Genomic DNA, 25,689 nt, shown 5'->3' on the forward strand with positions numbered 1-25,689 from the left:
CAATACATAGTATAAGAAGTAGAATATAGCGGCTAAGGATAAAAAACCGTGTAAGCGAGCATATTAACAATGTAACGTGTACAGTAAAGTGCTAAGTTAAGCCAAAGTTGGCTGACTCTCCCTGGGACTAAAAAACCCCCTAGGAGAAAACCCAATGGGAAAAAATCCTAGAAGGACAAAAAACCCTAGGGAGAGATTAATATTTATATTTATAATATATAGACACGGTAGGGATAGGAAGCGTGTAAGCGGATTAAACTGGTTCAGCCGGTGGCCGTTGGTCGCGCATCGGTTGGGCGTCACGTTGAAGGACAGCCAGTTGATTAGTGGTGCGATGACCTTCACAGCAACAGGAACTGGGTCTGTTTGTCTCATTGTCCTCAGAGTCGAGGACGAGACAGGGAGACAAAAACAGAATTCTATTAGCGTAGGGGCCGTTCGCATGTAATGCAAGTGTCATACATTATAGTGGTTTAATTCAGCTCGGTTCCAGACAGGCTAACTATTGCGGCAAGAGTAAATTACCCGTATGAGGTATGTGAGTGCTTTGTTCTAGACAAAATAACTACTGCGGGAAAAGTACATTTACTGGACATTCTATGTGAATGCTTTGTTAAAGAAGAATGTCTTAAGTTTAGATTTAAATTGAACGACTGTGTCTGATACTCGAACATTATTTGGTAAATCATTCCAGAGCTTAGGGGCTAAGTAGGAAAAGGATCTACCACCTTTAGACACTTTTGATATTCTAGGGATAATTAAGTAACCCGAATTTTGTGATCGCAGTTTACGTGGTGGATTGTATTCTGATAGTAGTTCTTTTATATACGAGGGCGCTAGGCCATTTAAGGCTTTGTAGGTGATTAGTAATATTTTAAATTGTATGCGATATTTAACTGGTAGCCAGTGTAAAGATGCCAGAATTGGACTAATGTGGTCATACTTTTTAGATCGAGTAAGCACTTAAATATATACATGCATGTGTGTGCATTTATCTATACAAAGTTATTATAAACGGTTCATACACATATGATGTAAACAAAAACTTTTATTCTGCTATAGATTATTCGCAATTAATCATTATGCATCCCTGTGTCGAGATGCAGTTGCTCACGAGGCTATTGACTCAGGGCCCAGTATTAAGGAATTCATTGATTGCGATTTTGGGACAAAAGGTTGATTTATAGTTTCTCATCTAACATTTCTTACTTTACTTCAATTGCATTATCCTCAATACAGCAGACGGTCGTGAGGTTTGAGGTAGAGGTGTAAGTGCTATGGGAGAGCGGGTAAGACAACAGAACCCCATTCCACTGAGACATTGTGTGATCCTGTGAGGACCGACTAACACATCTGTCTGTATACAGTAAGAAGTGTAAAATAGATTTTGAGTGACGGCACTCTGTTATCTCAAAATCGCATCACTGAGTGCATGAAAACCATTGCTGTTTGCGTCACAGAAAGATTTAACAATGTTATCAGGTAGCAAGAAAAGCGTGAATTCTACTGAAGCAAAAATCATTTTTGACTTTAGAAGAGAAAGAAAACATGTTTTGCTTTGATACAGCACAGATATGAAGAAAAAACTTTTCAAAGTTAGGTGTTCTTATTTAAATAAGAAAAAAGTTTAGAAACTGAAGATCTATGATAACAAGTTCCAGTCTTGTTTCCAGCCCAACAACCAGTTTGATTTTTCTCCTGGTTAAAGTTGCACTATTTTAGTAAGGTGAGTTTGAAGAGCCTTCTTTCAAGTCTATGTAAAAGCGGATTTGCAAAGCATGCTTCTCGTTTTTCATCCTTACCGTTGTGGAGTGTGGGTTATCTTTCCACTGTTGTGTTCTCACCTCGTTGCGATGGAAGTTCAGATCAGTTGTGACCCTCGGTGATATGCGTGGAAACCAAAACAGGCATGTTATTGTTACATAGCGGATCGTGAAAAAAGAGCGTTGAGGCTTTTATGACGGGAAGCTAGAGCCCCGTATTGTATCACTCCGGCCCTCGCTGCGAGTTGCCATGGTGCTCAGAGGTGTGCGTAGGAAGAGCTTTGGAAAGAAGCTGGCTGGCTATGTTTCCCATCCATCCTGAATTGCTTCTGTTGTTTTACAGCTAAACTTCATTAATGCTCGTTCACAGTGCTGGGAAAGGAAATGGCCGGGCTGTTAAACCAGCGAAATACGTCGGTGTTACGAGTAAGGGCTCATCCTTCCTGTTGCTAGAGTAGATGGCGTCGGTCAGATGTGATGGACGCTGGTTCAGATGGTGCATTAAACACAGTGTCTAACCCATCACTGTATACTATGCATGTTGAAAATGCATTAGTAAATTAAAACTTTGACTGATTTGCGGTGTCATTCATTTATCTGAAACTACAAAATATTAAACACTTTGTACTAATTTTAACATTTTTTTGTGTGTGAGACAGCCTAAAGTTTGGATGTTTGTTCTGCAAAACTTTCTTGATATTTTCACCAGCAAAAATGAGAAAAACAACTATAGTCCATTTTTTTTTCTCTGTACGCGAGTCTGCGTAAAATCTTGCGTAGGTTGCACATGCGTCTACAGGAGTATGTAGTATGTAGGCCACGAGAGATATTGCAATTTGTCACAATGTGCATGTGTCAAATGTCAGCGCATGTGTATGAGTCAAATGAACTTTGCAATGCAAGGCTGTGCATTCAAATGTGCATGTACGCTAGCAAAAAAACAGACTATACTCAGGACTTTAGTGTAACAGGTGCGTTTTTTAAGACTAGTTGATCTTGTATAAGATTCTGCGAGTGACAATAAAATATGCAAGGAAAAACAGATTGTTCAAATGGTTACAGACACAAACATGCAAGTTGACAACCCTTACAAAAATTAACCGTGGTTTTACTACAGTTAAAACAAAAAACATGGTTACTGTAGTAAAACCATTGGTTACCACAAAATAAAAATAAAAACATTGTTTTGCTAATAGTAATCAATACACCAAAAAACGTGGTTACTACACTTTTACCAAATAAAACATAGTCATAAAACTTTCCTGTACAAAAATTAGTTTTTTTTGGACCCGGCATACACGCCCCCCCCTCCCCAAAAAAACAAACAGCAAGTCATTTTTGTCGCACAACAAGTTTGTTTCCTGGCACCTGCAGCGGTGCAGATTAGATGCAACTGGAGAGAGTTTGTGTCAGATGGGATCCAGATTTCATGAGCTCATCACGGGCTCAACCCAAAATCCTTCTGGATCTTTTTACGGCATGCATGGAAGTGCAAAACAAACAGATTTAAGGTGGGATTCTTGCGAAAGCTCTCCGCGTTCGTCACAGCCGAGTCAGAACTGAAGCAGCTACTTGTTATGCGAACATCTGCGAAGGTAAATCCTAAGATCATGAACTGATAATTTATTAACTGAGGTAGCATTGATGTTGTGTATTTATTGATTAAATTAGATTTACGTTTCATGATCGATTTACATTTTGCAATGCGCAATTCATTGTTCAAAATGATTTAGTGTGCAACAATTTTTTTTTTATCAAGCAAGTCAAGACAAATTTAAACTTTAATATTTAGTATAAAGTTTTTTCATCAAAACATGCTGAAATGATCCTGTATGAAAAGGAAACTTTACTGTATGGTTGAGTTTTAAACCTGAATTCATTGCATATGTTTAGTACACACAGAGTTTCTAGGCTTTCTAAAAACAACCCTGAGACTAAATGTGTGAGAATAGATTTAGGCAGGTCCTGTTCTGCCTGTTATCGTATGACCTGAGATGACTGCCAAAAACTGTGTTATGCAAAAAGCTCGAAGGAAAAAAGAGACTCTGGGAAGGTACAGTTTTGACGTCATAGGTACCCACATGTAAGAATTGACTAATAACTGGTAATTACCTGGAATGTGCTGGTTTATTGTACAGCGTTTGAGTTCTGTCAGCTCTCCAAACACACCTCTTTGTTTTTCCACGGTACTTTTCCTCGCTTGGGAAAGTAATTCTTTAAAAACCTTTGGGCTTCTGAAAGGGTGAAAGTACTACATTATCACTGCATTGTGTCTCTAAATGTCAGAATAAAGCAGATGAAAAATTTGTGACTACTACCCCCTTCTTTCTTTCTGTACCGTAGCTTTAATAGCTCAACAGATTTCACATCACCGCCCTCTACAGCAGTATTTAAAGAACTATTCATTTTTACGGACAGTTCGATAGAGTTTTAAAAGCTTCACGTCGATAAGGAGACTTCGTGCCAACTGTTTCCTCACTGTTTACTTTTAGAAGCCTTTACAGTTTCTGGCAGGACGTTTCCAGGTACCCGATCCGAATCCATCAGACTGGAGATTCCTCATCCATAATGCATGCTGTTTCTCTTCAGCAGTTCATAAGCTTCCATATTCAATAATGAATATGTGCTTTTCCCTGCTGGAGGACACGGTAATGGATTATAACACTCAGATTGGTATCATTTGTGTGCTGTTTAGACTCTGATGGGCTTTTGTGAGGGATGGGTCAGGATGTTTAGCTAGCCGACTGGGTGATGTTTCCCAACTGGTTTTGCTTTTGTACACAGATTTTACATTTTAAGTTTGTTTACATTAGGAAACTAAATATATATTTTTAATATTGTCATGAACAGACCAGACGATATCCCAAATTATTAATTTATGATCATTTATTATTTTTGATAGATCTTAACTTCACACAAATCTTTGGTTGCGTTTAAAGGGACACTCCACTGTTTTTGAATATATGCTCATTTTTCATTTCCCCGAGTTATACATTAGATTTTTATCATTTTGGAATCCATTCAGCTGATCTGTGGGTCTGGCCCTACCACTTTTAGCATAGCTTAGCATAGTCCATTGAATCTGATTCGCGCTAAAAAATAACCAAAGAGTTTCGATATTTTTCCTATTTAATACTCTTTTGTAGTTACATTGTGTACTAAGACTGATGGAAAATTAAAAGATATGGCTAGGTACTATACTCTCATTCTGGCGTAATAATTAGGGATGCACCGATACCACTTTTTCCACCGATACCACATTCCATGCCGATCCGATACTAATGTGTTTTTCTTGAACAATTTAAATGTGTATAGTGCTTTCTGCTAAATCTAGCATAATATAATTATATTATATATAATTATAATTTTAAATGTAAAAAACAATAATTTAAAATGATTTACAAGTTACAAGAACATTAGTAATTATTAACAATGGCAGTGTTTAGGAGAAAATAAAATTGGCACGTTTGATCAAATAAGTATGCTAAATATATTTTCCTCAATTGCGCAAAAAGTCACAGTAAAAAAGCTTTAGTGTGGAGATGGTTATTTTGGGAATTATGCACTTAACCGGACCTTTTATGCACATTTCAGGCGCAGCATTGATGCACTAGAATCATCCTCACATGGGAATCCTCGTCCGCAATGGAAAGTTACGTTCATAACTATTAAAACACAAAGAGATTAGATGCATCGTGTGCTCAGCACATACTGAATTGCATCCATCCAGCTTACTGAGACTTTATAAAATCAGATCTTTAAAACAGCCTACAGTTATTGAGTTTGTTTGTGTGTTAAATGACGTGTTTCATTCGTCCGCTTCATCTGTGCATTAACTCAGCACATACTGAATTGCATCCATCCAACAGGTTACTGAGACTTAAAAAAACAGATCTTTAATAAAGCCTAACGTTACAGTTCGTGTGTTGAATGACGCGTTTTCACCCGTCCGCTTCTCACCAGTGGATTAACTCAGTTTGCAAGTAAGTTACAGTGTTTCTGTGAACATTCATATCTTTAAATGTGCGTTTGTTCCTTCACATGAAGCTATTGAGTGTAAGATGACTTTGATTATAGTGCATAAAACGTTTATGGTGCTTTTATAATACTTTGTCGTTTTAATCGCTTGTCAGTGACAACCATGGGTAACGTGCAGTATCGGAATTGGATCGGTCCTGTTAGTCCGATATCCGATCTAGCAAAAAAGGCCGGATCGGCCCCGATACCGATCCAGAATATCAGATCGGTGCATCCCTAGTAATAATCAAGGACTTTGCTGCCGTAACATTGCTGAAGCAGGTGCATTGATATTATGCAGCGCCTGAAAAGTGTCCCTTGCTATTGAAAGTTACTAAGGGCACTATTTTCGGCCAGTGTGTAATATCCCTACGCCTACTGCAGCCATGTTACAGCAGCAAAGTCCTTGATTATTACGCCAGAATGAGAGTATAGTTCCTAGCCATATCGGCCTAGAAAATCACAACTTTTAATTTTCTTAGTACACGATGTAACTAGAGCTGCAACTATCGACTATTTTTTCAACCGATTAATCTATCGATTATTTTTTCGATTAATCGAATAGTCTAATTATTTTTTTATACATATAATTCCCCAACAAATAATAAATGTAACATCTGTCATTAACGCTAACATTTTATTTAAGCATTTTCTTAATTAAACAAACAAACAAACCAACATTTTCAACATAAAAAAAAATAAAGTGGCAGTGCCACTTTAAAAGAGGCATTATTCACCTTAAACAATAAAATAGGCATATATTAATATTTTAAACATTAGTTTATGATTAGTACATGCATTAACTCAGCATTAGTTCAGACTGAAGTAAAAATAAGTTCATTGTGATTCATGAACCCTTATATAAGATGTAATGGTTATATTATTACTGTTAATATTATTACTATTAGTAGTACTGCATTCTCATTTAACTTTAACATTTAACTTTTCTTAAGTTCCGGGTAAAAAACAAGTTCAGTTAGTATGATCTTCTAATATTTTATAAACAGCGTTTACGCCGCTGTTACTTTAAATAAACGCATGTCAGGAATACCTTACAAGACGAGCTTCTGTAATATCTGTGCACATATTCGCAAAAAAGACGTTCATTGGGAACTCCGCACTGCCAGCTGGCTTTCAGTGCACGCGGGCACATGCCTATCAGTTCTCAATGTGACAGTAACTTATTATTTCATAACTTCTTAATATAAAAACATGTCCTGCTCTTTATTTACTGTTTCAACATACTGCCCAGAAGCGATGCAATGTCACGTCTGTCAGGCGTCTCGCAGCTCGTATTAAACGAAGATGTAAACGCAGCTGTATTAAGCACAATATGTATTGATTCTATTGTTTATAGAGTAAGTATAAAAACTTACTGTAATAGTTCAAATTCTTACGCTGACGTCTCGTCATTTTGAGGTCGGAGAGCTCCAGGTTTTCTTCTTTTAAGATGATCATACACAGGTGTTGCGCTGCTGTGGTATGCCATTTCAGTTTTACACAGTATGTGTTTTATTTGGTCTCTGCTTAAAGTATTCCCACACTTTTGATCGCATTCTGTCTGTTTGGTATAACACTTGTATCACCCGGTCGGAGCTGAAGCCGCCTTCATTTCAAAATGTAAACAGTGCGACGCATTGACGCATTTCCGGCAAATCGACGTAATTACGTAATCGACGTAATCGACTACGTCGACGCGTCGTTCCAGCCCTAGATGTATCTACCGAAGAGTCAAGCTGTATATAGGAAAAATATCGTTTTGTATAGCGCGATGCTAATGGTTTAATCAGATTCAATGGATTATGCTAAGCTATGCTAAAAGTGGTACAGCCAGACCCGGAGATCAGCTGAATGGATTCCAAAACTGTAAAAATCTAATGTTTAACTCTAGGGGAGCTGGAAAATGAGCATATTTCCAAAAAAAATTGGAGCGTCTCTTTAATATTTGCTTTATGCATTGTTTTGCCTTGTAGAATGCACCTGCATTGCCTCTTTAAGGGAGATGCATTTGAGATGCAGTTTTCCTGAGAGGGTTTTTAATGAGCTGAGAGTATACAGTGCCTCAGCCGTGCTTTTAACAGTAACTATTGCACTGGCAGGATTCTGTGTCTATAAATTCATCTTCTTATACAGGCCTTATATATATTATACACGGCAGTGTGATATTTTTTTGTGTGGTATTTTCTCACTACATCATGAGCACAATTCATGCAACTTTTAGCGAACATTCACGCTTTGCAGTTAAACATCACTGGATAGTTCACCCGCAAATGAAAATATCATGTTGATCTAAACCTGTAAGAGTTGCTGTTTTCTGCTAAACACAAAATAAGATATTTTTATAAGTGATGGTAAGCACAAAGTTGACTGTACCCATTAACTTTCATAGTATTTGTTTTCTACTATGGAAGTCAATGGTTACCATAAACTGTGTGGTTACAATCATTTGTCATAATATCATCTTTTATGTTTAACATAATAAAGAAAGTCATACAGGTTTAGATCAACATGATGGTGAGTAAATTATATATTTTTTTTGGGTGAATTATTCCTTTAAAGAAGGAGAACAAAAATATAAATGTACCCTAAAAGGTCAAAGAAACATGATTCTACTTACACACAAAAGTTTTGTAGTGTATTTGTTTTGTTGTTGCACTGTCGGGCACTGTTTGCACTAGGTCGCAGACACGCACTTTATGTGGCAAGGTTAAGTGCACTTTTTAGTCCTCAAGTCTAATATAACAGACTAATATAAAAGAGAAGGCAATAATATATTTTTTTAATTGGAAAGTTTTTTGTTTAGTCATTTATTTATTTAATATAATATTTTTTTTATTTGTAAATCTTTTACATTTGGACATTTGGTTATAATCTTTCAGCCAGCAATTTCTTTCAAAAGTGAACTATATGATAATTGATTGACTTTGACTAATCTGCCATAATCCACTAAAGCACTTTAATGTTTTGAATAAATGAGTAAATATAAAATGCTTTAAACAAGTAAAAGATCTTAATGTCGTTTGTTGCTGCAAAGGACTTTATACGTCCCAACCGAGGCGTAAGGGTCTTCAAAACAATCGTCATTTTCGCCAAAAAAAAAAAAAAACTAATGTACTTTTACACCACATTGTTTCGTCTTACACTAGCCTTGTGATATGCAAAACTACCGCTCCAGTGTTAACAAGTGCGGAGGGCCGTTCATACATTGTTGTATATACTAATTCATGTCTGTTACAGTTTTTTTGTTTACAATGGTCTGCACGTGTGCGTTTCACATATGTAACACGTGACCTTTCAATGTGATTAAGCATTGCTTGAGGTCGCGCTGGCACGTCACACGGCTAGTGCAACACGAGAGAAGTTGTTTTTTTGTGCAAAAATGATGATCGTTTTGCTAATAAGCCCCTTATGGATCGGTTGGGTTCGTTTAGAGCCCTTTGAAGCTGCATTGAAAATGCAATTTTAAACCGCATTAAAACTGTAAACTGTGTTGAGGTCCACTAAAGTCCACTACGGGGAAAAATCCTGGAATGTTTTCCACAAAAAAAAGATTTATTTTCGACTGATAAAAAGAAAGACAAAGTCGAGTAATCCCTTAACGGGACACTTCACCCATTTGCATTAAGCTTTGTATAGTTAGAACCCCAGACATGTTTTTGAATGGTCATGCATCATTTCCTCAGTTGCTGCTGAGACAGGAGAAATACAGATTTCAGTGTTTTGCACTTCCTTCTTTCAATGATGTAAAATCATCATTTTGCATCATTGAAAGAAGGAAGTCCAATATCTTTGTTGAGGGGGTGAGACTACAAACACCCGTTTTCTCGGTCAAATAGGGACCAAATTCTAAATGTATGTTACATTTTGACTACAAATATGACACACTTTCAATAAAGATTAATGTTTCTACGGGTGAAATGCTCCTTTAAAATCAACGATCTCGACAACTACCAACTAGCTAATTTCAAACATATTTAATTAGCTACATCCTGATTCTTTATGTTAAAATGTAGATGTTCTGGTGAAGAGGGACTTTAGAAGTAGAACTTTTGTATGAAACTGTGTCACACAAAGACAAGTTCGTTCCCTCAGGACGTCTAGCTGTACGGCAGCAGTCGATCCTCAGACATGAGCGGAGGCTAAAACAGGAATGAAGCAATTTTAGGGCCATGTGCTTTCCCATGAGGACATGGGATGTGTATAAATGGAGATTAGTGGAACTCTGGGATTTGGTGTCATTGAAGCAATGTGTAAATATGCTTATGTGTTATTTTTTTTTTAACAAGCCACTTGTGAATCCTTGTAAGAAAGTGCAGGAGAATATATTTATTTATAATGGCTCTTTCTAAAGCAAACATCGGCTATTGCTCATTTAACTAAAAGTTCAGATCTAGTTAAATCTAGTGTGCTCACAAACATTAAAGGGCACCTATGGTCCGAGTCAAGATTTTACATATCCTTTGGTGTGTATTTGTACATGTTAACGATATGAAAAAAGGTACATACCTCAAAGTAAATGATGACGCGAGTCTCCAACGTAAATCTCTTTTCTTGGACTACAACAAACACACGGATTATAGGCAACAGTTTACTTCCTGGGATTGGTGATGTGGACAAGACCGACGTGATCATAATTGCTCCCGCTTTGGATTCAGCCTGTAAATTAACTCTTGTTAGCATTGCATTGTGAGCGAATCTTTCAAACATGGTAAGGAGCGTCACATTTCCTGCTGTCGTCAGTGGTATTCAGGCCAATCACAACGTACAGATTAGCTGGCCAATCAGGGACACAGAGCTTTTCAAATCCATGAGTTTTGTACAAAATCTGTGGTTTGAAATATGCTTTGACAGCTTCATCATTTACTCACCCTAATGTTGTTACAAACCTGTATAAATTTCGTTGTTTTGATGAACACGAAGTAAGATATTTTGAGGACTGTTAGTAACCAAACCGATCAGAGGCCCCATTGACTTCCATAGTATTCCTACTTTGGAAGTAAAAGGTGTTTATGATCGGTTTGGTTACTAACATTCCTCAAAATATATTCTTTCATTTTTATCGGAAAAAAATGTATTTATACAGGTTTGTAACAACATGAGAGTGAAAAAAATGATGACAGAATTTTCATTTTTTTGTGAACTATCTCTTTAAGTCTTCTATTATTGGCTTCCACAAGCGTGTAATGCATGGTTGTTTTAACATGCTGACAAAACAGATGCAGTGATTTGTGTTTAGTTTTACTTCATTTACATTGTGCATGTAAATGAATAGATGTCTAGATGTCTGTTTAATAAATATGTGGAGCACATTTTGTATCGCATCTTTTGCCAAGAAGTTGCAAATTTACCATAAATAAATGCAAATGAAAGGAATGCCAACAGAGACGTTGCTTTTTATAGCTCTATATTTATTGTTCTTGTTTAGGATTTTATATATTGAGGCAGAGCAATACTCTCGTTTGTAATTTGGCATCTCTTACATTTTTTTATGTATTTGTCAGATATCAGATGCTTTTATCCAAAGCGATTTACGGTGCATGTAAGATGTGCTTTTTTCAGCCTGGGAATTGAACCCACAACCTTAAATACAGGAACAGGAACAATCACTGGGTGTTTTGGGAAGCTCTTTCAGTATTATATTAGAAACATGTGCTACATTCAAAAATGTGTCATTTTTTTGTATTGTTATTTTTTTGGTGCAATCACTGTAAAACAATAAAAAATCCTGAAGACTTAGGGTTGGGATGTGTTTCAGGTTTAGTGTCAGGGTTATAATTACATCAAGTACAATTTTACAACACATATGTAGGGGAGAGCGGGGCACAACCTAATGCTTTTTGGTTTTGGCTCAATCATTCAAAAATATTTGAGTTTGATTAATTATATTTTTACACAAGCAAACACACACATCTCTGCTACAAATGAACATTTGAAGTTTGTTACTAGTACTTACCATTCTTGGACAATTACACCAAACGTGACAGAAGTGCAAATGTTACAACTTACCCCATAGCAGGGGGGTAATTGTAACAGGCAGGGGGTTAGTTGTAACACTTGATAAAATTAAGTTTGGAGACAAATATTTCAATACTATTTTGTCTATATACTTGAAGTGGATATTGTTTATATATCTGTCTATAAAAGACAGGTATCCACACTGTTTTACAATAGTTCAATTATAAATGGATACAAATGTCTAAATATGTGAGAAAAAGCAGCACAATTATAGCAAAAAAATGTTTTATATGTGACCCAGTCTGTAATAACCATACTACAGTTTCAAAATCAAATTCTGAGATAATGAGCATCAAAATCTGTTTTTTAGACATCCATTTCATTATGATTTCAATCTTTGACGTGACCTTATTCAGTCAATATTAAAGATATGAACAAAAATAAATTTGACACACGATTTTTGATAAGACATGCACATTTATTTTGTTGGCAGCCAGCAATCATTCGTGTGTAGCCGATTTAAAACAACGGCAAGAATTACACTAACGTTATTGGTTTTTATATCGTGTTGAGGGGTTAGTTGTAACACAGCGTTACAATTAACCCCGCCGGGTCAAAATATTTTCAAGCACACCAAAAAAGTTGCTAAGAGCTGTAGACATATTTCAAAACGATGCTATGTTTTAGTCAACAAGAGACTGATTAATATGACATAGCATTGGTTTTGGTATCTTACACACCCAACTTAGAAACCGAAAAAACATGATGAAAAAATGTACTTGCATGCCACCAAAACAGTCTTTCATCAATAACTCTCTGGAAAAACATGATAAATTTCCAATATTGCGGGAGATCGTTTTTGGCAGTGTGAAAAATACCAGAAAAACAAAACGCTCAACCTTGTGCAACAATGTAATCAGTCCGTGTTACAACTAACCCTGCGTTAGTTTTTGACCCGCGCACCCCTGCACAATAGGTTTGTTTTGGGTGCACGGGATCAGTGCCTATGCCTACAATACTATAAATCTTAATGCAGAAATCACAACTAACAAGAAAAGTCTATTAAAACGTAATTTTTCAAGTGTAGTAACTCTGTCTAAAACACTTACCAGACTTGTCTAACTGTGCTGTTACCTAACTGTGCCAACCTGATGTTCTGTGATGGTTCTCATCTGTCCATTACATCCGTCATTCTCATATGCTTTAGACGTGTAGTAATTAGCACAGGATCATTAGCTCTCATCAGTCTGACTGTCGGGTCTGTTCGCTTCGGTCCACAGCCATTATCTGATTCCACATCCCTGAGGCGGTGCGGTGAGTATTACGAGCCCTCCGCTCTGCAGGTCTACGGCCAAATGCGGCGGCGGTGAGCGGGGCATCGGCGACTGATAGAGAGTGGCGTTAATTGTCTGGATGACACCGCTAAGTGCTGAAGCTTTTAATCAGTGCTTTGATTAGACAGCAGATGGTAGATGGGGTCCTGTGAGAGGACTTTAGATTCGAGGGCCCTCGGCAAAGAGCCCCTAACACAGACGAAGAGCCACAGACCTCTGTCTCGTGATGAGGTAGACATGGGTTTATCTCATCATGGACTCTGAATGAGGAGAAAAACACTTTAAGGCTCGTGGGATCCGTATGGAGATGGACAGTTGTGGGCTACTACACTGTTGTAATGTATAAAAAAATCTCAGCTTGAGCTGAGATTTTGTGTTTCAACTAAATAATAAACAGCACACAGTTTGGAGGGATGTGACTGTGCGTAAATAATGACACAGTGTTACTTTTGAGGTGAACTTACATGTTCAGAAAGAACGGAAGCAGTGATTAAACCATGTGAGTCATTCATCCTGTTTGTCACAAACAGAGGTGTCACACACCATCCTACTGTCGTCACGACATGTTTTCTTCACGGCATGCACTTTTTAAAAATAATTGTAGTACACAATGCCATAGAAGAAGCAGTTTTTGGATTTACGGTTTTATAAAGAAGATTTATCATCCAATAAACATTTCTGTTTTAAAAAAGATTCTTTAGACTATAAAGAAAGAAATGGTTCATTTAAAGGGGACATATTATGCAAAATCCACCTTTACAAGATGTTTTGACAAAAATGTGGGTTGGCAGGGTGTGAACCATAGACTGTAAAAAAAGAGGGACGTAGTGTCCGTGACATCACCCATAGGTTTCTCATCTGTCAAATACACTGTCTGTATATTTTCTAGTATGTAAGCACCCTGACTGCGAGATGTGCGTTTAGGACACATCCAGAACTGTAGTCGAGGACTGGGGTGGATAAAAGTCTGTCATTGATGACACATCAGAAGGGTTATATTGAGGATATTACTGCTTTATGACATTAGTTTGCAATGTGTATTTTTATCACGAAAAGAGCTTTAAAGTTGTATGTGTTCGGACTCTCTTGTATTTTACTTATTTGTCTCAATGTTTTTTTTTACTGTTTCGACTGTTTTGACTTCTTTGATCTTTCTTCTGAGACTGATCCTCAACAGCTGGAGAAAAACATAAACACAGCAGGAGTCTGGACATTTTTGTCACAAAACCCAGCAGCACAGTTGTGACAACAGAGCCTGCAGGCAGAGACATATGAACACACAGGCACATAGAGTCTACGGCACAGATGATCACAGGCAGTCACAGACGATCACATACAGGTACAGAAGATCACATACAGGGACAGACAATGACAGACAGGCACAGGCGATCACAGACAGGCACAGGGGATCACAGGCAATCACAGACAGGCACCGGGGATCACAGGCTATCACAGACGATGACAGACAGCCACGGGCGATCACAGGCAGGGACAGTTGATCACAAACAGGCATAGACGATCACATACAGGCGCAGGCGATTACAGACAGGCACAGATGATCACAGGCAGTCACAGATTTTCACAGACATGCACAGGTGATCACAGACATGCACAGGTGATCACAGACATGCACAGGTGATCACAGACATGCACAGGTGATCACAGACACGCACAGACGATGGCAGACAGCCATAGGCGATTACAGACAGTCACAGATGATCACAAACAGGCATAGATGATCACATACAGGCACAGGTGATTACAGACAGTCACAGATGATCACAGGAAGTCACAGATAATCACAGACAGGCACAGGCGATCACAGACATTCACAGACAGGCACAGGGTATCACAGGAAGTCACGGACGATGACAGACAGCCACGGGCGATCACAGGCAGGGACAGGCGATCACAGGCAGGGACAGACGATCACAAACAGGCATAGACGATCACATACAGGCGCAGGCGATTACAGACAGGCACAGATGATCACAGGCAGTCACAGATGTTCACGGACATGCACAGGTGATCACAGACATGCACAGGTGATCACAGACATTCAGAGACAGGCACAGGGTATCACAGGCAGTCACGGACAATGAAAGACAGCCACGGCCAATCACAGGCAGTCACAGACAATCACAAACAGGCACAGATTATCACAAACAGGCACAGGCGATTACAGACATGCACAGGCGATCACAGACAGGCACAGCCGATTACAGACAGGCACAGGCGATCACAGACAGGCACAGGCGATCACAGACAGGCACAGGCGATCACAGACAGGCACAGGCGATCACAGACAGGCACAGGCGATCACAGACAGGCACAGGCGATTACAGACAGGCATAGTTGATCACAGGCACATGTCATCACAGACAGGAATAGGCAGTCACAGACAGGTACAGGGGATCACAGACAGGCACAGGTGATTACAGACAGGCAGAGATGATCACAGGAAGTCACAGATGATCACAGACATTCACAGGGTATCACAGGCAGTCAAAGACGATGACAGACAGCCACGGGCAATCACAGGCAGTCACAGACGATCACAAACAGGCACAGATTATCACAAACAGGCACAGATTATCACAAACAGGCACAGGCGATCACAGACAGGCACAGCCGATCACAGACAGGCACAGCCGATCACAGACAGGCACAGCCGATCACAGACAGGCACAGCCGATCACAGACAGGCACCGCCGATCACAGACAGGCACATGCAGTCAATAACAGAAACAGTCGATCACATACAGGCAAATGCAGTTACAGAAAGACACAGGCGATTGTAGACAGGTGCAGATGATCACAGGCAGTCACAGATGATCACAGAGAAAAGACTTTGTGGCTAGTTTAGGGTTAGCATCTCAATATTTCCTTGTGACAGCTGTTGCATGGTACTTTCAAGAACAAATTGTTTTAATTTCCAGGGGTCACACAAACTACATTGTTTACTTCGAATGCTCTGAAGGTTACTTTAGATAAAAGTGTCTGCCATGTAAATAAAGATAAGTGCACATTATCTGTCAAATGTTTAGGATTACAAGACTGAAATGATTCTCTTGATCTTTTGAACTGAAGCTCTAGTTTTGTATGCAGAAATGTAATTGTGCAAGCATATTCATTTCTCTTATTACAAACTGTTTTGAATTATGTAAAAAGCAGTCAATAATAGCCCAGAATCTGTGTGAACTCCTTCAATAATGTTTAAAATGCATCTCAGGGTGAGACCTCAAGAAAAATAATTTTTTTGGTGGAACATTTATATTGAATTTATAATATGCATTTGTTGTATGCTTTTATCTTAAGCGTCTTGCAGCGACTTTATTCAAGGTTTGTATTTTATCTCACCGTGTTTACTCTGGAAATCAAAAGCACGGTCTTGACCTTGTTAGCACCTTGTTTCTGAAACATGATGTAATGCTTGCAAGCTGTACCAGACATCTCTTTCATTGATTCGAGTCAGACCTTTCATTAAGCTGCAAAATTTGCATGTAAAGCACATTTTGACTAACTGATCTTTGGCGTCAGTTCCTGGTCTTTCATGGTGTGTAGGCTTTACCCAGTGACTGCGGTGTCGCCTGAAGGAAGTTATTTTTAGATGGCCACCTTTGATTAACAAACCTATACACGGATCTCTGTTTTTTTGATGTTTTTCTGGATGGCACAACAGGGTGCTTGTTACTATTTTAAACTTTTTCCTCTTTTTTTTCTACTGACATTTACAAAATAATTGACACAAATCTTGCTCTGTGTTGAAAAGAGGCGCTATATACAAGCAAACTTTTGCCTAAAGGCAAGCTTATATTGAGAATACTAACTATTATTACAGTCAAAACAAATGGATGATAAGGCTACGTTTACTGTAAGCTTGCAGTGTAACGTTTAAATGCTTCGGCCCTTTTAATTGAAATGGATTTTGATTGGTCTCCGCAACAAGGGTTAGTAGAGAAATAACGGATAATAAGCAAACTTCAGACGCTGCGCAGAAAGAAAACGATCTAATGCAGGACTATAAACACGTCACGTCTCTTTACGGGATCTTACGGTACACAGATTCCGGCAAATCATTGGCAGCGTGAATGAACGAAAAAACAAACGATCCTAGACAAATCCTGAATGCATTTTCCGTATATTTTCCGTAATGTCCATGTGAAAAGGGCTCTACTGGGATGTTCAAGGCTGGTTAACTCGTGGGAGGATTGTCAGTAGGATTATCCAGTGGTTTAAAAGTTTTTGAGGCTAGTGTGATGTTTATTCATGTGCTGGATTTTATTACCAGCAAGTGACCTTGATAGCGGAGTTGAATAAACGTTGTGACAAATCATCTAGACATAAATGAGGATTATGTTCTTGAGTTATATAACAGAGACTTTCATATGCTACCGCTTGTAAGAAGGATGCAGAATATCTTTATGTACATTTTTTACAGTTTTTTTATATTGACATTTTGTTTCATTTCATTAAACCTCTAAAGATGATTAATATTTGCCAGTGACCGTGTGTTTTTTCACCGTGCTGAGTGCCCACGCTCTGCGTTCATTCTCAGCTTGCGCTGAGAGTTGAAAAATGTTCAACTTTGGGTGACACGCTCAGCTTGTCAATGTCACTTGGCTGTCCAATCACAGTGGAGGAGAGGTGGGACAAATATCACAACAATCAACCGGTGCATCATTCAGCTGGCAAGCGCCTACAGTGGCCTCCGCCTGGCATTTTCAGCCGCATTTAAATGCGTTGGTGTACACGCCCCCTAATGCTTGAGGCACACATATATATTATTTAGATGTTATTATATGCTTGCGGGTACCAGCGCTAAATCACACATCTGTTAATACAGGAGGGAGTCACTAAATCAGATTATATACCTGAATGATTGTGTGTCTGCAGTGTATGAAGCGTTCAGCTTAAACCATGTTTACAGTCACAGGTGTGTCCTTCAGGATGTGTGTAAAGATGAAAGTGTTGTTATTGTGTGATGAAAGTGTTTCCTATATACTTAACCTCAGCGTAAAGCCCACAGGAAAGCCTGTGGTGAAGACCACGTGGTTTTACGGTGATGCTTTAAATACCTTTTTCTGAAAAGAGCAAATGAAAATTTACCCTATTTGCTTGCTTAATACATACACTTAAAAAAGCCTTGGGTCAAAAAGGACAAACTAAACCCTTTGGGTTGTATTTTAACCTATGCTGGGTTGTTTTAACAAATTGTTGGATCAAATATAAACACATACATATATAAACAAAACATTTTCTGGGTTAGTTTTTTTTTTAGCATTTGCATTTATGGTCTTATTTTTACCAATTCTTGTTATTTCAAATGAAAAAATAATTCAAATGCTTTTGGATGTTAGAATGATTTACAAAACTAAAGTAATTCAGATCACCGTATTTGTGCCATAACAGCTGGCTGTGATATAATGAAGAGGTTGTTATATAACAAGTCGTGCTTCACATCTGCCTCTTGAACTCTAGACAGATTTGTTTTGTTTTGCTTGTCGTGTTGTTGTTTTAAAGATGTTCTGGCCCATATAGCCTTAAATTTTACGAGTTCCTGTTTCAAGATCAGCAGGTGGAAGGGAAAACTGATGCAAAGCAGATTTTTATGGGACTACTTTCAATCCAACATTTTGAAAAGTCTATAGGGGTCTATTTCTGCTCCTATACAGTATGTGTCTTTTCTCATTGCTTGTTTTTTTAGCATATATTGACTCTCTTTTAGAGCTGCACGATATGTAGACTTGCTTAATAATGTGATATACAATATCATAATGGTTGTATAAAGTTTGTAACTATTCACACGTATATAAAAATTACAAATCAATAAATAATCATACGTTTACCAAGAGAGGTCACACTAAACACCGACAATGCCTAAAGAAAATTAAAATTACATTTTTTTATTTCATTTTTTTGTACATATTTCCTGTTTGTATCTTAATAAATTAAATTGTAAAATAAATGGATGGACATTAAACCTTCTAAAGGAACAAGTCTGGTGGTGGTGGCCTAAGATTTTTGCACATTACTGTATGTTGCAATATGCAAATTTGCGATATTCCAAACATTTTAATATTTTGTGCGATATCGTCCTGACTTCCTCTCTTTTTTTAATCTTTTGTCGTGTTTGTTGTGTTCAAATGTCAAGCACTGGTGTGTGTTTGTGTGTGTACACGTAAACGTGTGAGCCCCGGCTCTGTGCCAAACAGGATTGTGTGCCTAGTCAATCTCACCAGGTGATTGGATGCTGGCATCACCTCCAGAGCGTTGTTGTTTTTTCGTGTGTTTTTTTTTTTGGTGGTCCAATTGTAGGCAGTGACTCTGCTATGATCAGACTATGATCTGTTTTTGTCTGACAAGAGCTCTCTTGTGTATATATACAGTATTTTGCAAAACTTTGGTTGTTTTAGCAAAGTTTTAATGTACATCCATATTTAAGATACAAAAAGAAAATATAGGAAATATGAATAAACAATTAAAAACAAAACAATTTGCACAACTAAATGTCAGCATCAGTCAGTATTTAGGGCCCTATCATACACCTGGCACAATGCAGCGCAATGCGCAACGCAAGTGTCTTTTACTAGTTTCAACCCTGTGCAATGATCATTTTCACGCTTAGCGCCACTTTGTTTAAATAGCAAATGCATTTGCACCCAATTTTGCGCCCATGGGTGTGCTGGTCTGAAAACGAGGTGTGTTCAGGCCCATTGTTGGCATGTTGCTATTTTGAGGCAATTAGAATAGACTACACCATTGCCCAACTAAAACCTGGTCTAAAGTCTAAAATCTATTGCGCACTATTGCTTTTGTTATTTTTTGAGCCCGTTAGTAATATACGCTTATAAACGGGATGAAAATGCGCGTTTGCTTATCACACACTTGGTGCGCAGCAGCACAAAAATGCTTTTAAATACGAAAAATCTAAGGATTAAAATGTAAAAGATTATTATTGAGTGTCTTGGATGTAAATGAGCACCGATTATGAGACGTTAAAAGTCGCAAAGGGCTGCTTCACCTGTAGCCTGGTAAATAAATAAATGCTTTGCTTTAAACAAATGCATCTATTTAAAAAAAAAAAATGTAAATACTACCCCACAGATTTATTGTATATCCAATCTTTGATGATTCTGTACCTGTGGATATGGTGATATGAGAAACATTTTTAAGTTATGCTTTAAAAAAAAAAAAAACATGGCGCTGTCTGAGTGCTAAAACGGCTCTCAGCCCGTTGGTAAATTCTTTATCTCCTGTTTGTTACAAATAAAGTATTTTTAGAGTACAAACCTTTTCTTGCATACTTGCAAATTATTTAATGAGATTACAATGATTAAAATCCTGCTATTTTTACTTCCATGACTGAAAGAAAACAGCTTTAAAAGGTTTTAATCCAAAATAATAATAATTTCAATACAAATAAAAACAACATTAATCTTAAACTGTTGGTCTTCTTCCTCTGCTTAGTTTTTCAGTTTACAAATTCCACTTTCTAAATAGGAATTAGGTATGGCGCCAGGTGCAACTTGCTTTTAAAGGCGATGAGAGCTGAGACTCTCATTGGTTTATTGCACGTTATGCCCAAAACACACCCATTACTCATTACAAAAATAGAAACAACCCTTTTAGGCCATGCGTTTGGCGCATAAATTATTTTTCCTGTCGTGAAATTAGCAAAAGTGGATTCGGACACGCCCATTTAGACTATGCGCTTAGATCTTTAAAATAGGGCCCAATGGGTGCCCTCTCTTGACACCAAACACAATTTGAGCTTTTTTCAGGAGACTGAAGTCTTGAAGTCATTCGATTAGAATTAGAAATTAGGATTTAATTTCATTTAGGTTTAAGAGATCCTGCCTACTATTGCTCAAGTGGAAGGGGAGTTAACCCTAAATACTTGACCCTTAATCTTACACTTTAATACTGTTTTTAATACTACATACACATTTCCTGTATTTTCTGGTTGTATTTTAATAAATAATTATATATGATCACCATACAATTGCAAAAACAACACGTCTAATGATAGCGTGGTGGCCTAAGACTTTTGCACAGTACTAATGTAAGTGTAAATGAGAAAGAGCAAACGACTTTATTATTTCCACTGTGCTTTTATTGGCTTCTCTTGGAGATTTCTATTTTTATATTGTTCCTCTTGCTGTGTGTCTCTCTCGCATTCATTTTTAACAACCTCTTCTTCTGTAACATCTGTCACCTCCTCACTTTAGTTTCTCTGTGCCCCTGCAGGTCTGGGGCCTTTGAGACCCTTGGGGTGGGGAATTAAGCCCTGTTGCATTGAAAACATATTTGCTAAGTAACTGGGAAGGCCCAAAAAAGATTCCTAAATAACAATCCTCTCCTACAGCAATGGCAAAAAAGCCTCGCTGACACATTTTGTCATTCTCTTTCTGGCAACCCCCCTCTCCTGAGGCTCAGAAAGACCCCCAAAAACCTTTCTTCCATGAACAGCTTAGATTTCAAAACTATCCATTCTGCTGTGATGTACTCTGGAGAGCTGCCTGCTGCTTAATGTGGCCTGTATCTGGTTCCCGTAATCGGACAGAGCCATAGGAGCGGGACATCACTGTTGTGTTAGCATCCTATTATTTACACCGGTACTACCTTTATACTTTTCTGTGCACGTAGTAAGAGATAAGCAGCTGCTAAATTAATTTTCTTTAGGGCTTTTACAATTTTGTGAATTATTATTTTTTGCACAGACAGTAGGACATAAAACAGTATAGTTATATTATATATAAAATGTTACAATGTTCAATGCTGCAGGTGCAAAGGCTAAGTGCTGTTGTTTGTTTGTGTATATATACACATGTATGTGTGTGCCATGGCTTTGCTCATACACCGGGTGTGCGCTTGGTCGATCTCACCAGGTGATGGGCTCCTGGCAGGTGACACCCCCCTAACAAACACCATCTCCGTTACTTCCTGCCAAAGGAATGGCTCCTGCCAGCAAATGGGATGTTGGCACACGTGCCGTCACTGTATTGTGCCACAGTCTGCCGACCACCCGCTGTATTAGTGGGCTTGTCTGTTAAAGGCTTCCTGTTGAATGGATGAACATTCATTGTGATGTTAAGTCTGTCTCTGATCCGGTCACAGGTGGATAGCTCCGGGTACAGGCGTAGTTTGGATCATGTTTCGTGCTGGTCCACATCACATTTGTAATGTGAACTCTTAATGTGGTGTGATGGGTCCTGGGCAATAGTAAAGCACTCGTGTAACATGTTAAGTACAGTTTGTATAAAGCATGGCAAAATCTGTCATTTAAATTTTAGATGATAGCTATAGATATGACTGATAAGAAAACAAACCGTGTATTTATGAATTAAAATATTTATATTTATTTAATGTCTCATTTATGGGCATCATGTACATGACTGTAGTTTGTGCAAGACTGTAGTTGAAGTAAAATGCTTGTAAAATGACATAAACATTGGCATGATACATATGAAAAAATACTTTACATAAGACTCTGATTGTGTCTATTGATGCTGTGCATAAACAATAGCATCAGAAACAGGCAGCAAGACTATCCATCACTATTTCTTGAGTTTATATGAAGTATAATATAATACTTTAGTCCTGTCCATGGTGGACTTGTGTTTATACACAGACAAATGCAAACTGTCCTCTGGAGAGACTTGACCTCAGACCGAGCTTGTGACAAGCAGCCTGCAAAATCTATTTTTAGCTTTGTGCCTCTGGGCTTTTCCTGATTCAGACCTTAATTCCCTAAATATTTCTGTCATTGGATCTCACTGGAGCAGGCAGGATGTGCTTGTCATTTGTTTATGATGATCTATTTTGCCCCTGTGTTTGTATGTGTTTGTGTTTTTTGAGAATTTTGGTGAGACTTTCATCTTACAAAAATGAAGTAAGCTGTGATTTTATCTGGCATACACACCAAACAAGAATTGAACGACTTGCGCGAGTAGATTACATACAAAGTCAATGCAAATACACAAATAGATGCAAACTAGTAGTAGTTTACTCATTTATTTATTTATTTGTTCATTTTTTACTCATTTATGACAAGTCATTTGATTGGACAAAAAAGAAGCAAGGGCAACTTCACTGTCATGACCGCAACATTCTTAAAACTGATTCCGTTAATCCGAGCACGTCATTAAAGCTCAAAAATGTCCTGCGTGCCAGACAACACACGCGCTGGTTTTAAACCACTGAGTGCCAACCTCTCTAGTGCAAGGAAATGTCAGTGCTGCGCGTATTACAAGCTTATGTGCGAGGAAGAGTATCATTCGCATTACAAGTTCAGGTCTGAGCAAGAGTCCAAGATGCGCACATTAAGGCTACGTTTACACAGGAACGATCTGAAGAGAAAACACAAAAGTGGCATTGCATTATCACTTTTTATTCTGCGTTTATACGAGCGTTTTGGGGGGAAATTCTGCATGCATATGGTGAGAAAAGACTCTTGTATATTAGGGTTGTGACAATTAATCGGGCAAATGCGCGTTTTCTCAATGAATGAATTTGAATGAATTACGGTGAAATGCAGGCACATCCAAAAGCCAGGGGGCGCTCTCGCTTAGAAACACCATTTGTGCCACAGAAGAAGTAGTATACCAAACACTATTCCAGGAAATGTCTAAAGGAATATTTATATCGCTGTTCTTCAGATTGTTTCAGGTATTTTCATGATAATAAAGAATATTTTAAATGATTGTGTTTGACGAGTGTTGCTTTTTTAAATGCACGTTATAAACGAGTCAAACTTGTAGTGATTTTAGATTGATAAGGACTTCCTACTGATCACGGAGCCGTAGTACATGCACAAGCTGTGCATGAAACACTGAATCGGAGCCTTACGATTCAGAATCGATTTCAGACAGGTCTTTTTAATGGGAGCGCGATGCATCGATGCACATCCCTATTGTATATTTATCATGTATGGCAACTTGAAGGTCCGACATATGGAATATTTTCCTGAACTGGTGCATGTCTTTGACGTAAACGCGTACGTGAACAAACTGTTGTGTTTTTACCCTTTAGGTGGAAACGCGAGACCATTTTTAACATTTCCACTCTGGAGGGTGGTTTCACTTTTTTGCGTTTTTAAGCCCCAAAAATGCCGTGGCCGTGAAAATGAAAGGCACATCTGATAAAATATTACGTTTTTACCCTCGAACGTTCTCGTGTAAACAGGGCCTAAGTCCAGGTGCATGCGGGAAGGAATCCGCGCGGGTTACAAGCTCTCTTGTGCCAAGTGAAGCCCACAAACCCTCTCATGCAAGGTAAAGCAGCCAAATACGCCTGAAACTATGATGATGATGATGATGATAATAATAATAACCATCACCAACTATCATCATCAAAGCCTGCTATTGGCGATATGTCTAACGATCGTCAATACACGATACTATCATCTATCGGCACAACCCTACTCTCGATACAAATTGTTCACTCTTTGCTGGATGATTCAGTTGAAGTTGTGTTGGGTTTCCAGCTGCTTTAAAAACTAGATTGACCAACTAAACTGGGTAGAGTAGCTGACAGCTTTTTTGTGGTCCACATCAGTCTACTACTTTGGACCAGCTATCGTTTTCCAAAAAACAGTTTAACCTTATAATGTTTCTGCTGTTATGTATATGTTTGTTGCGAACAGTTATTGCAGATCCAATACTGTGCCTGCACACCCCTAGCGACTTTGTCGCTGTATATCGTTAGTCTTTTTCATTGGCTGCGTCCAAAAGCTTAGGTAGCTGACTTATGAGGCAAATCCATTTCTTCACTCTCATTGGTTGTCGCTCCAGAAAGTCCCTCATCATTTGCATAAAGTTGAACTGTTTTCAGCTTTGTCGCATAGACGGTGGCTGATGCTTGTGTCGCCGGAATCACCAAGCCTTCATTGAAATAAATGAGATAAAGTTTTTCCGCCATTGCTAGTCGGTGGCGGTGTGCACACAGCTTTAGAGTTTCAGAGAGCTGTATACAGTATATATAAGTCTGGTAGTCTGTTCTCCCGAGGAGCTGCTGGCTCATAAGGAGTCTGTGAGAAAAATCTGGAGCAGGGTGGGACAACAGAAGTTTATCTGGATAGAGATGCATATTTTTGGAGCTGATAAGACGTCTCTTTTAAGCTTCTGCTGTAATGTAAACATAGTTGATGAGCTTTAGTATGCCAGAATCCAATGAATGGTGAAGCATTACTGGCAGATTATTCTCATTGCTGTTTGTTGTGTTTGAATCTGCAAAGTAATGCGGCATTCTCAGTAAGGCTGGGTATCGAACTACTTCACAATCAATATTTATATTAGGCTCTAATTTTCAAAGGAATGAGACATAGGAGAACCAATGTGGTCTGGCGATATTGATGTGCCGCCATATTTTTAATCTAACCATGTTGATCATTACTGATCTGTGATGTATGTGGGTGAGTAGATTATTAGGATTTTAAGTAAAGATCATGTTACATGAAGATATTTTTTAAAGTTCCTACCTTAAATATTTAAAAAAAATCATTTCTGATTGGCAATATGTGTTGCTAAGGACATAAATTGGACACTTTAAAGAGCACCAATTATCCGATTCACGATTTTACATTTCCTTTGGTGTGTAAAGGGGATCGCACACCGGCC

The 25,689-nt window shown here is 38.3% G+C and overlaps 1 protein-coding gene across 3 annotated transcripts in view; it reads left to right on the top strand.

Annotated features, from left to right (window-relative positions):
• hdac4 (histone deacetylase 4) overlaps nt 1–25,689 on the top strand; it is a 256,174-nt gene that overhangs the window by 57,193 nt on the left and 173,292 nt on the right. The window contains exon 1 of one of the 3 annotated variants that reach the window (XM_065252265.2): nt 3,136–3,358. The exons of the other annotated variants lie outside the window; for them this stretch is intronic. The gene's annotated coding sequence lies outside the window, so the exon portion shown is untranslated. Of the gene's footprint in view, nt 1–3,135; nt 3,359–25,689 lie in introns of those variants that run through there. 3 annotated transcript variants of the gene reach the window in all.

This window comes from Paramisgurnus dabryanus, chromosome 15 (genome assembly GCF_030506205.2).
Source record: "Paramisgurnus dabryanus chromosome 15, PD_genome_1.1, whole genome shotgun sequence".
Taxonomy (NCBI): Eukaryota; Metazoa; Chordata; class Actinopteri; order Cypriniformes; family Cobitidae; genus Paramisgurnus; species Paramisgurnus dabryanus.